The following is a 13,995-nucleotide window of genomic DNA, read 5'->3' as shown; positions in this document are numbered from 1 at the left end:
AGGATAATACTTCCCCATGAGCCCCTAAGGCTCTGTGCCAAATTTTGGCCGACCACCACTAGGTGGCGCTCTTTAAATTGAAGTAATTTATATCTCCACATCCGTTTGTCTGATTGACATGAAACTTGGTACACTTATTGCAAATGCCCTCCTGAGGATGGCTGACGAAGGTCTTACCGCTCCGACAGTAGGTGGCGCTCTGGCGGCAGTTTCATTTTGTTTTTGGCACTGTGCCCACACCATAATACTTATGGATATGAAATTCATTGGGGTGGTAGACACTGGCCCCTGTAACTCACACACCAAAAATTGCCACTAGGTGGCGCTGTTATCAAGACAAAACCGTTTTTCCCTTGACTGCCTTCACTTTTCATTACTCAACGGAAGTTGTTGCATGAACAAGCCCTGACGGCAGCATGCCCCGACACGCGTGGACTGCGAGGGCCCGTACATCACTGCTCGCAGTTTTAATTAGGGCCCGAGCAGGGAACCTGCAAGGACCCTATTGTTTTTGTAGTGATTATTATTATTTTTTTTTTAATTATTTTTAGGCCAAAATGATCGCATTTTTCACTGCCTGAACATACCCCAAAACTCACCAAACTTGGAATATACGTTACACCTGGCGAAAAATTTTATAATCTGTTGTCGTTGTGAATTTTCACCACTAGGTGGCGCTATTATCAAGGAAAGTGCGTTTCGCCTTATAACTCCCACATACTTTGTCGCACATTCAAAAACCTTATATCCACACGTTCAGTGAATCCTCCTGAATCTCTGGGTATAGGCCACGCCCATATCCGCCTACCGTTTTTTTTCGCTAGCTCGCAAAATGTCGCAAACCTACTTTTTCGAACTCCTCCCAGGCAGTTCGACCGATTTGCACGAAACTTTGCACACAGCATCTGTGGACCCTCCTGACAAAAAGTTATTAAAAGAATTTTGATATTCCAAAGAATACTCAAGTTATTAAATAACAATTTCCTGCAGATTTCGGTCAAAACAGGAAGTGTTGCATATCTCCACATTGGTGTGTCCGAATGACATGAAACTCAGGATAATACTTCCCCATGAGCCCCTAAGGCTCTGTGCCAAATTTTGGACGACCACCACTAGGTGGCGCTCTTTAAATTGAAGTAATTTATATCTCCACATCCGTTTGTCTGATTGACATGAAACTTGGTACACTTATTGCAAATGCCCTCCTGAGGATGGCTGACGAAGGTCTTACCGCTCCGACACTAGGTGGCGCTCTGGCGGCAGATTCATTTTGTTTTTGGCACTGTGACCACACCACAATACTTATGGATATGAAATTCATTGGGGTGGTACACACTGGCCCCTGTACCTCACACACCAAAAATTACCACTAGGTGGCGCTGTTATCAAGACAAAACCGTTTTTCCCTTGACTGCCTTCACTTTTCATTACTCAACGGAAGTTGTTGCATGAACAAGCCCCGACGGCAGCATGCCCCGACACGCGTGGACTGCGAGGGCCCGTACATCACTGCTCGCAGTTTTAATTAGGGCCCGAGCAGGGAACCTGCAAGGACCCTATTGTAATTGTAATGATTATTATTATTCTTTTTATTTTTATTTTTCCCAAATGATCGCATTTTTCACTGCCTGAACATACCCCAAAACTCGCCAAACTTGGAATATAGATCACACCTGGCGAAAAATTTTATAATCTGTTGTCATTGTCAAATTTCGCCACTAGGTGGCGCTATTATGAAGGAAAGTGCGTTTTGGCTAATAACTCACACATACTTTGTCGCACATTCAAAAACCTTATATCCCCACCTTCAGTGAATTGTGCTGAATCTCCTGATATAGGCCACGCCCATATCCGCCTACCGTTTTTTTTCGCTAGCTCGCAAAATGTCGCAAACCTACTTTTTCGAACTCCTCCCAGGCAGTTCGACCGATTTGCACGAAACTTTGCACACAGCATCTGTGGACCCTCCTGACAAAAAGTTATTAAAAGAATTTTGATATTCCAAAGAATACTCAAGTTATTAAAAAACAATTTCCTGCAGATTTCGGTCAAAACAGGAAGTCTTGCATATCTCCACATTGGTGTGTCCGAATGACATGAAACTCAGGATAATACTTCCCCATGAGCCCCTAAGGCTCTGTGCCAAATTTTGGCCGACCACCACTAGGTGGCGCTCTTTAAATTGAAGTAATTTATATCTCCACATCCGTTTGTCTGATTGACATGAAACTTGGTACACTTATTGCAAATGCCCTCCTGAGGATGGCTGACGAAGGTCTTACCGCTCCAACACTAGGTGGCGCTCTGGCAGCAGTTTCATTTTGTTTTTGGCACTGTGCCCACACCATAATACTTATGGATATGAAATTCATTGGGGTGGTACACACTGGCCCCTGTAACTCACACACCAAAAATTACCACTAGGTGGCGCTGTTATCAAGACAAAACCGTTTTTCCCTTGACTGCCTTCACTTTTCATTACTCAACGGAAGTTGTTGCATGAACAAGCCCCGACAGCAGCATGCCCCGACACGCGTGGACTGCGAGGGCCCGTACATCACTGCTCGCAGTTTTAATTATTATTCTTATTTTAGTTTTTTTTCTTCCCAAATGATCGCATTTTTCACTGCCTGAACATACCCCAAAACTCGCCAAACTTGGAATATACGTCACACCTGGCGAAAAATTTTGTAATCTGTCGTCGTTGTGAATTTTCACCACTAGGTGGCGCTGTTATCAAGGAAAGTGCGTTTTGGCTAATAACTCCCACATACTTTGTCGCACATTCTAAATCCTTATATCCACGCGTTCAGTGAATCCTCCTGAATCTCTGGGTATAGGCCACGCCCATATCCGCCTACCGTTTTTTTTCGCTAGCTCGCAAAATGTCGCAAACCTACTTTTTCGAACTCCTCCCAGGCAGTTCGACCGATTTGCACGAAACTTTGCACACAGCATCTGTGGACCCTCCTGACTAAAAGTTATTAAAAGAATTTTGATATACCAAAAAATACTCAAGTTATTAAATTACAAATTCCTGCAGATTTCCCTCAAAACAGGAAGTTTTGCATATCTCCACACTGGTGTGTCCGAATGACTTCAAACTCAGGATCCTACTTCCCCATGAGCCCCTAAGGCTCTGTGCCAAATTTTGGCCGACCACCACTAGGTGGCGCTCTTTAAATTAAACTATTTTATATCTCCACATCGGTTGGTCCGATTAATGCCAAACTTGGTACACTCATTGCCAGTGCCCTCCTGAGGATAGCTGATGAAGGTCTTACCGATCCGACACTAGGTGGCGCTCTGGTGGCAGTTTCATTTTACATTTGGCACTGTGCCCACACCATAACACTTTTGGATATGAAACTCATTGGGGTGTTAGAGACTGGCCCCTGTAACTCACACACCAAAAATGACCAGCAGGTGGCGCTGTTATCAAGAGAAAAGCGTTTTCGGTGAATAACTCCCACATAATATGTCGCACAGTTCAAAGCCTTATATCTACGTGTTCCCTGAATCCAGATGAAGTGATTGATGTAGGCCACGCCCACGTTCACCCCAAATTTCCATTCGCAAAATCGCGCAAACTGAAAAACCTACTTTTTCGAACTCCTCCCAGGCAATTTTACCGATTTGCACCAAACTTTGCACACAGCATCTGTACATGCTCACGACAAAAAGTTATTAAAACAATTTTGATACTCCAATAAACACCCAAAATATAGAATTACAATTTCCTGCAAATTCTGTTCAAACAGACAGTCTTCCATATCTTGACCAAATGCAGTCCCATTAACACACGGACAGTTAAGACATACATACACAATAATCGGGCAATGCGGCCGGGTAACTGGCAGGCCCCGACTGCACCACACCCCGACACGCGTGGACTGCGAGGGCCCGTTCATCACTGCTTGCAGTTTTAATTAGGGCCCGAGCAGGGAACCTGCAAGGACCCTATTGTAATTGTAATGATTATTATTATTATTATTATTATTATTATTTTCCTTTGTCCCAAATGATCGCATTTTTCACTGCCTGAACATGGATGAAATCGCGATTTTATTTGGTAAATGCATCAGGCCTCGCGAAAAATTTTATAATCTGTTGTCATTGTGAATTTTCACCACTAGGTGGCGCTATTATCAAGGAAAGTGCGTTTTGCCTAATAACTCCCACATACTTTGTCGCACATTCAAAAACCTTACATCCACGCGTTCAGTGAATTGTGCTGAATCTGCTGATATAGGCCACGCCCATATCCGCCTACCATTTTTTTTCGCTAGCTCGCAAAACGTCGCAAACCTACTTTTTCAAACTCCTCCCAGGCACTTTGACAGATTTGCACCAAACTTTGCACACAGCATCTGTGGACCGTCCTCACAAAAAGTTATTAAAAGAATTTTGATATACCAAAAAATACTCAAGTTATTAAATTACAAAGTCCTGCAGATTTCCCTCAAAACAGGAAGTTTTGCATATCTCCACACTGGTGTGTCCGAATGACTTCAAACTCAGGATCCTACTTCCCCATGAGCCCCTAAGGCTCTGTGCCAAAATTTGGCCGACCACCACTAGGTGGCGCTCTTTAAATTAAACTATTTTATATCTCAACATTGGTTGCTCCGATTAATGCCAAACTTGGTACACTCATTGCCAGTGCCCTCCTGAGGATAGCTGATGAAGGTCTTACCGATCCGACACTAGGTGGCGCTCTGGTGGCTGTTTCATTTTACATTTGGCACTGTGCCCACACCATAACACTTATGGATATGAAACTCATTGGGGTGGTATAGAGTGGCCACTGTAACTCACACACCAAAAATGACCACCAGGTGGCGCTGTTATCAAGAGAAAAGCGTTTTCGGTGAATAACTCCCACATAATATGTCGCACAGTTCAAAGCCTTATATCTACGTGTTCCCTGAATCCAGATGAAGTGATTGATGTAGGCCACGCCCACGTTCAACCCAAATTTCCATTCGCAATATCGCGCAAACTGAAAAACCTACTTTTTCGAACTCCTCCCAGGCAATTTCACCGATTTGCACCAAACTTTGCACACAGCATCTGTACATGCTCACGACAAAAACTTATTAAAACAATTTTGATACTCCAATAAACACCCAAAATATATAATTACAATTTCCTGCAAATTCTGTTCAAACAGACAGTCTTCCATATCTTGACCAAATGCAGTCCCATTAACACACGGACAGTTAAGACATACATACACAATAATCGGGCAATGCGGCCGGGTAACTGGCAGGCCCCGACTGCAGCACACCCCGACACGCGTGGACTGCGAGGGCCCGTTCATCACTGCTTGCAGTTTTAATTATTAGGGCCCGAGCAGGGAACCTGCGAGGTCCCTATTGTAATTGTAGTGATTATTCATTATTTTTAGTTTTCCTTCCTCCCAAATGATCGCATTTTTCACTACCTGAACATATGTGAAAACGCGATTTTATTTGGCAAACATATTAGGCTTGGCGAAAAATTTTATAATCTGTTGTTGTTGGGAATTTTCACCACTAGGTGGCGCTAAAGTCAAGGAAAGTGCCTTTTGGCTAATAACTCCCACATACTTTGTCGCACATTCAAAAACCTTATATCCACACGTTCAGTGAATTGTGCTGAATCTTGGGATATAGGCCACGCCCATATCCGCCTACCGTTTTTTTTCGCTAGCTCGCGAAATGTGGAAAACCTACTTTTTCGAACTCCTCCCAGGCAATTTCACCGATTTGCACAAAACTTTGTACACAGCATCTGTGGACCCTCCTGACTAAAAGTTATTAAAAGAATTTTGATATTCCAAACAATACTCAAGTTATTAAATAACAACTTCCTGTAGTATTCGCTCCAAACAGGAAGTGTTGCATATCTCCACATTGGTTTGTCCGAATGACATGAAACTCAGGATACTACTTCCCCATGAGCCCCTAAGGCTCTGTACTAAATTTTATCTCATGACCACTAGGTGGCGCTCTTTAAATTGAAGTAATTTATATCTCCACATCCGTTTCTCTGATTAACATGAAACTTGGTACACTCATTGCCAGTGCCCTCCTGAGGACAGCTCATGAAGGACTTGCCGATCCGACACTAGGTGGCGCTCTGGTGGCAGTTTAATTTTATATTTGGTACTGTGCCCACACCATAACACTTATGGATATGAAATTGATAGGGGTGGTATAGACTGGCCCCTGGAACTCACACACCAAAAATGACCAGCAGGGGGCACTAAATGGCTCCACAACGCCCCCTGGAATATTTCAAACGTTAAGCCCCGCCTCCTACATGCACGTACATGAACAGAATTCGGTACGCTTATGTATCGTGACCAGACGCACAAAAAACCCTCTTGGACCCATAACCTCAGTCCAACGGGAAGTCTGCCATATTGGTTCAAAGTTGAGATTTCGCCGCCATTGTCACCCATTTCTATGCCTCGTACATTATTTAACTTGGCCTACAGATTTAACGCCACAGGCTTCACATTCACTATATATCATCTTCAGACCTTGATAATGAAAAGTTGTAAAAAGCTTTCACCTACGTTATTCCTAGTGGGCGTGGCAGTGCGTTCAATTGCGATGACCCCCTTATGGCTTTTTCCATTTTGTAGGTACCCATTTCTATGCCTCGTACTTTAATTAACTCGTCCTACAGATTTAACGCCACAGACTTCACACTCACTATATATCATCTTCACACCTTGATAATGAAAAGTTGTAAAAAGCTTTCACCTACGTTATTTCTAGTGGCCGTGGCAGTGTGTTCAACTTCGCGACCCCCTTTATGGCTGTTCCCATTCTGTAGGAACCCATGTCTAAGCATCATACATCGTTTAACTTGGCCTACAGATTTAACACCACAGACTTCCCAGTCACCAAGTATCATCCTCATGCCTTGATGATGAAAAGTTGTGAAAAACTTTTGCCTACGTTATTCCTGGTGGGTGTCGCAGTGTGGTCAATTTCGTTGACCCCCTTATGGCTTTTCCCATTCTGTACTGACCCAATATGTCTACGCCTTGTACTTTCACTAACTCATCCTACAGATTTAACACCACAGACTTCACATTCACTCAGCAGCATCCTCAGACCTTCAACAGCCTGTGTTGTGCTTGGTGGGCATGGCGGTGCGGTCTATTTCGATCCTTCACCATCATGCAGGAAGTCCTCATAACTTCAACATACAATTTCCCATCTTCACCAAATTGCTCACAAATGTAGAGGGGCTGGCCCTGAATACATCTATGCATCAATACTGTATTAAATCTATAGCGCCACCCACTGGACACAGGACTGAAGATGTCACTGTTGTGTTTTGTGTGACACGCATCCCATTTAGGTAGGACATTTCCACAGGCAACGGGCAAGCACACATCCGGGCGCATAGGCCTCCGACGGCGCGACAGCCCAACATATGTTGGGGGCGAGGGCCCGTTCATCACTGCTTGCAGTTTTAATTAGGGCCCGAGCAGGGAACCTGCAAGGACCCTATTGTAATTGTAATGATTATTATTATTAGGGCCCGAGCAGGGAACCTGCGAGGTCCCTATTGTAATTGTAATGATTATTATTATTTTTTTTCTTTGTCGCAAATGATCGCATTTTTCAATGCCTGAACATGAATGAAAACGCGATTTTATTTGGCAAAGTAATTCGGCTTGGCGAAAAATTTTATAATCTGTTGTCATTGTTAATTTTCGCCACTAGGTGGCGCTATTATCAAGGAAAGTGCGTTTTGCCTTATAACTCCCACATACTTTGTCGCACATTCAAAAACCTCATATCCACGCGTTCAGTGAATTCTGCTGAATCTCCTGATATAGGCCACGCCCATATCCGCCTACCGTTTTTTTTCGCTAGCTCGCAAAATGTCGCAAACCTACTTTTTCGAACTCCTCCCAGGCAATTTCACCAATTTGCACGAAACTTTGCACACAGCATCTGTGGACCCTCCTGACTAAAAGTTATTAAAATAATTTTAATATTCCAAAGAATGCTCAAATTATTAAATAACAACTTCCTGCAGATTTCGCTCCAAACAGGAAGTGTTGCATATCTCCACAATGCTGTGTCCGAATGACATCAAACTCAGGATCCTACTTCCCCATGAGCCCCTAAGGCTCTGTACTGAATTTTATCTCATGACCACTAGGTGGCGCTCTTTAAATTGAAGTAATTTATATCTCCACATCCGTTTGTCTGATTGACATGAAACTTGGTACACTTATTGCAAATGCCCTCCTGAGGATGGCTGACGAAGGTCTTACCGCTCCGACACTAGGTGGCGCTCTGGCGGCAGTTTCATTTTGTTTTTGGCACTGTGCCCACACCATAATACTTATGGATATGAAATTCATTGGGGTGGTACACACTGGCCCATGTAACTCACACACCAAAAATTACCACTAGGTGGCGCTGTTATCAAGACAAAACCGTTTTTCCCTTGACTGCCTTCACTTTTCATTACTCAACGGAAGTTGTTGCATGAACAAGCCCCGACGGCAGCATGCCCCGACACGCGAGGACTGCGAGGGCCCGTACATCACTGCTCGCAGTTTTAATTTTTTGTTATTTTTCTTCTGCCAAAATGATTTCATTTTTCACTGCCTGAACATACCCCAAAACTCGCCAAACTTGGAATATAGATCAGACCTGGCGAAAAATTTTATAATCTGTTGTCATTGTGAATTTTCGCCACTAGGTGGCGCTATTATCAAGGAAAGTGCGTTTTGCCTAATAACTCCCACATACTTTGTCGCACATTCAAAAACCTTATATCCACGCGTTCAGTGAATCCTCCTGATTCTCTGGGTATAGGCCACGCTCATATCCGCCTACCGTTTTTTTTCCCTAGCTTGCAAAATTTCGCAAACCTACTTTTTCGAACTCCTCCCAGGGAATTTCACCAATTTGCACAAAACTTTGCACACAGCATCTGTGGACCCTCCTGACAAAAAGTTATTAAAAGAATTTTGATATACCAAAAAATACTCAAGTTATTAAATTACAAATTCCTGCAGATTTCGCTCAAAACAGGAAGTGTTGCATATCTCCACATTGGTATGTCCGAATGACTTCAAACTCAGGATCCTACTTCCCTATGCGCCCCTAAGGCTCTGTGCAAAGTTTTGCCCAATGACCACTAGGTGGCGCTCTTTAAATTGAACTAATTTATATCTCCACATCCGTTTGTCTGATTGACATGAAACTTGGTACACTTATTGCAAATGCCCTCCTGAGGATGGATGACGAAGGTCTTACCGCTCCGACACTAGGTGCCGCTCTGGCGGCAGTTTCATTTTGTTTTTGGCACTGTGCCCACACCATAATACTTATGGATATGAAATTCATTGGGGTGGTACACACTGGCCCCTGTAACTCACACACCAAAAATTGCCACTAGGTGGCGCTGTTATCAAGACAAAACCGTTTTTCCCTTGACTGCCTTCACTTTTCATTACTCAACGGAAGTTGTTGCATGAACAAGCCCCGACGGCAGCATGCCCCGACACGCGTGGACTGCGAGGGCCCGTACATCACTGCTCGCAGTTTTAATTATTATTATTAGGGCCCGAGCAGGAAACCTGCGAGGTCCCTATTGTAATTGTAATGATTATTATTAGGGCCCGAGCAGGAAACCTGCGAGGTCCCTATTGTAATTGTAATGTTTATTATTATTTTTATTTATCCCAAATGATCGCATTTTTCACTGCCTTAACATACCCCAAAACTCGCCAAACTTGGAATATACGTCACACCTGGCGAAAAATTTTATAATCTGTCGTCGTTGTGAATTTTCACCACTAGGTGGCGCTGTTATCAAGGAAAGTGCGTTTTGCCTAATAACTCCCACATACTTTGTCGCACATTCTAAATCCTTATATCCACGCGTTCAGTGAATCCTCCTGAATCTCTGGGTATAGGCCACGCCCATATCCGCCTACCGTTTTTTTTCGCTAGCTCGCAAAATGTCGCAAACCTACTTTTTCGAACTCCTCCCAGGCAATTTCACCGATTTGCACGAAACTTTGCACACAGCATCTGTGGACCCTCCTGACAAAAAGTTATTAAAAGAATTTTGATATACCAAAAAATACTCAACTTATTAAATTACAAATTCCTGCAGATTTCGCTCATAACAGGAAGTTTTGCATATCTCCACATTGGTGTGTCCGAATGACTTCAAACTCAGGATCCTACTTCCCTATGAGGCCCTAAGGCTCTGTTCAAAATTTTGCCCGATGACCACTAGGTGGCGCTCTTTAAATTGGAGTAATTTATATCTCCACATTGGTTTGTCGGATTAACATGAAACTTGGTACACTCATTGCCAATGCCCTCCTGAGGATAGCTGACGAAGGTCTTACCGATCCAACACTAGGTGGCGCTCTGGTGGCAGTTTCATTTTTTATTTGCCACTGTGCCCACACCATAACACTTATGGATATGAAACTCATAGGGGTGTTAGACACTGGCCCCTGCAACTCACACACCAAAAATGACGAGCAGGTGGCGCTAAATGGCTCCATAGCGCCCCCTGGAATATTTCAAAATTGAAGCCCTGCCTCCTACATGCACGTACATGAACCAAATTCGGTAGGATTATGTATCATGACCAGACGCACAAAAAACCCTCTTGGACACATACCCTCAGTCCAACAGGAAGTCCGCCATTTTCCTTCAAATTCAATCTTTTGCCATCAATCAGGAAGTCCTGATAACTTCAACATACAATTTCCCATCGGCATCAAATTGCTCACACATGTAGAGGGGCTCGCCCTGAACACGTCTCTGCATCAATACTATGTCATATCTATAGCGCCACCCACTGGACACAGGAAGTCAATGAAGATGTCACTGTTGTGTTTTGTGTGACACGAATCCCATTTAGGTAGGACATTTCCACAGGCAACGGGCAAGCACACAACTGGGCGCACAGGCCTCCGACGGCGCCACAGCCCAACGTACGTGGACTGCGAGGGCCCGTACATCACTGCTCGCAGTTTTAATTAGGGCCCGAGCAGGAACCTGCGAGGTCCCTATTGTTTTTGTAGTGATTATTATTATTTTTCTTTTTCCCAAATGATCGCATTTTTCACTGCCTGAACATGGATGAAAACGCGATTTTATTTGGTAAACACATTAGGCCTGGCGAAAAATTTTATAATCTGTTGTTGTTGTGAATTTTCACCACTAGGTGGCGCTATTATCAAGGAAAGTGCCTTTTGCCTAATAACTCCCACATAATTTGTCGCACATTCAAAAACCTTATATCCACGCCTTCAGTGAATTGGGCTGAATCTCCTGATATAGGCCACGCCCATATCCGCCTACCATTTTTTTTCGCTAGCTCGCGAAATGTCGCAAACCTACTTTTTCGAACTCCTCCCAGGTAATTTCACCGATTTGCACCAAACTTTGCACACAGCATCTGTGGTCCCTTCTGACAAAAAGTTATTAAAACAATTGTAATATTCCAAAGAATACTCAAGTTATTAAATACCAACTTCCTGCAGATTTAGCTCCAAACAGGAAGTGTTGCATATCTCCACATTGCTTTGTCCGAATGACATCAAACTCAAAGTACTACTTCCCCATGAGCCCCTAAGGCTCTGTGCAAAATTTTGGCGGATGACCACTAGGTGGCGCTCATTAAATTGAAGTAATTTATATCTCCACATCCGTTGGTCGGATTAACACGAAACTTGGTATAATTATTGTCAATGCCCTCCTGAGGTTATCTCTTGAAGGTTTCACCGATCCGCCATCAGGTGGCGCTCTGGTGGCAGTTTTATTTTAGGTTTGGTACTGTGCCAACACCATAACACTTGTGGATATGAAATTCATATGGGTGGTAAAGACTGGCCCCTGTAACTCACACACCAAAAATGACCAGCAGGTGGCGCTATTATCAACACAAAAACGTTTTTGCCTAATAACTCCCACATAATATGGCGTACATTGTTAAACCTTATATCTATGTGTTCCCTGCATACAGCTGAATTGTATGATGTAGGCCAGGCCCACTTTCGCGCTACATTTTCATTCGCAAATTCGCCTAATGTCGCAAACCTACGTTTTCCAACTCCTCCCAGGTAATTTCACCGATATGCACCAAACTTTGCACACAGCATCCTTGGACTCTCCTGACAAAAACTTATAAAAAGAATTTTGATATTCCAAACAATACTCCACTTATTAAATAACAACTTCCTGCAGATTTCCTTTTAAAACAGGAAGTGTTGCACATCTCCACATTGTTTTCTCCCAATAACATAAAACTCAGGTTAGTACTTCCACATGAGCCCCTAAGAAACTTGGTAGAATTATTGTCAATGCCTTCCTGAGGATAATTGACAAAGGTGTTACCGATCCGACACTAGGTGGTGCTCTGGTGCCCGTTTTATTTGCTTATGTTTGGAACTCTCCCACATCATTTGTTGCACACTTTCCAACCTTTTATGTACGTGTTTCCTCGTGTGATGTATTTTTTTGTGTGATGTAGGCCATGCCCACTTTCACAACAAATTTCACTAGCAAAATCAGCAAAAGTGAAAAACCTACTTTTTCAAACTCCTCCCAGGCAATTTCACCGATTTGCACAAAACTTTGCACACAGCATCTGTGGACCCTCCTGACATAAAGTTATCAAAACAATTGTGATAGTCCAAAATATAATACAACAGTTTCAACAACATTGTCATCAAAACACACAGTGTTGCATTACCAAGGACACAAGGACACGGCTGGAGCAGGATGAAAAGGTTCTTTATTTCAACACAAATGAATTCATAGCTGATGATGGTTTTAGGTTCAGGCTGCTGGAGAGCTGCGTGGTGTCTGGCTGCTTGGGGGAGCGCAGATCAGGTTGTCTGTTGCAGTGGGGCTTAAGAGCTGTGTGGTGTTTGCCCGCTCGGAGGAGCGCAGGTCAGGTTGACTGCTGGAGGAGAGTCGTGTTTGTCGGCGCTCAGGACGACACTACACAAAGGCAAAGTTAGTCGTTGTACTGCAAAACACAGGTCCACTACAGTAAGCCAACAAAAGACTGTGGTTCACGAAATCATCTGGCAGCAGCTACAGTCAGGATAAAGGCTTTTAAGTGGGCGGTGATTGTCAACCTGCTGCAGGTGCGTTTGAGTGTCATCCCTCATGAGCCCGCAAACTCCGCCCAGCCTTCCAGTGCACCTCTACAAGCAAACAGAAAACATAAGCACAAAAAACACAACACAGGCACTGCAGCCACATATCGTGACAAGATGATTATTATCATTTTCAGCATATATCCTTTGTATTTTCACTAGTTTTTTGTGGTGATGTAATTTGGTGTTGATTTTCTGTTATGGAGTCTAGTCACACTTGTTATACATGTAATTGAGTCAAATATGGCCTTTCATGTAAATGCCAAAACAATCAGCAAGACACCGCAGGGAATCGAACCCCATCCCAGTAAACCAGGAGTACCATTACCAGTGCCTTTTGCTTTTTGTGGCTACATGAAAGGTAAAGCAAAACCTGCATTAGCAACAGCATATGACTGGCAGCAATTGATATTATGCGATTACTGCAGTATAGTAAGTGCTATATATCAGCTTAATCGTTTTCAATAAAATGTCTGAGTTATAAAACTTCAAATGTGTATTATTTAAATTAGTGATTACAGTTTTTATTACTATTTGTCATTACATGTTTTAGTTTAAAATGCTGTTGTAATGCAGGAAACGAAACCCTTTTTATATCCAACAGTTTTTTTGTTTTGTTTTTTTTTTACTTTGAACACAAAATATAGAATTACACACAACTCATAAGGAAACATGCAAATAACTAAATGCTATGAAAAACTTTTTTTAAAAAAATATATATATATATATATATATATATTACAAACACACAACATAGCACACAAAACTCCTAAAAGGAAACATGCATATATAAATAACTACAATATAAACACTATCAACAATTATTTTTTGGT

Source organism: Pagrus pagrus (genome assembly GCF_965226575.1).
Source record: "Pagrus pagrus genome assembly, chromosome: 11".
In the NCBI taxonomy this organism is placed as follows: domain Eukaryota; kingdom Metazoa; phylum Chordata; class Actinopteri; order Spariformes; family Sparidae; genus Pagrus; species Pagrus pagrus.
Note: the sequence above shows the minus strand (reverse complement) of the source record.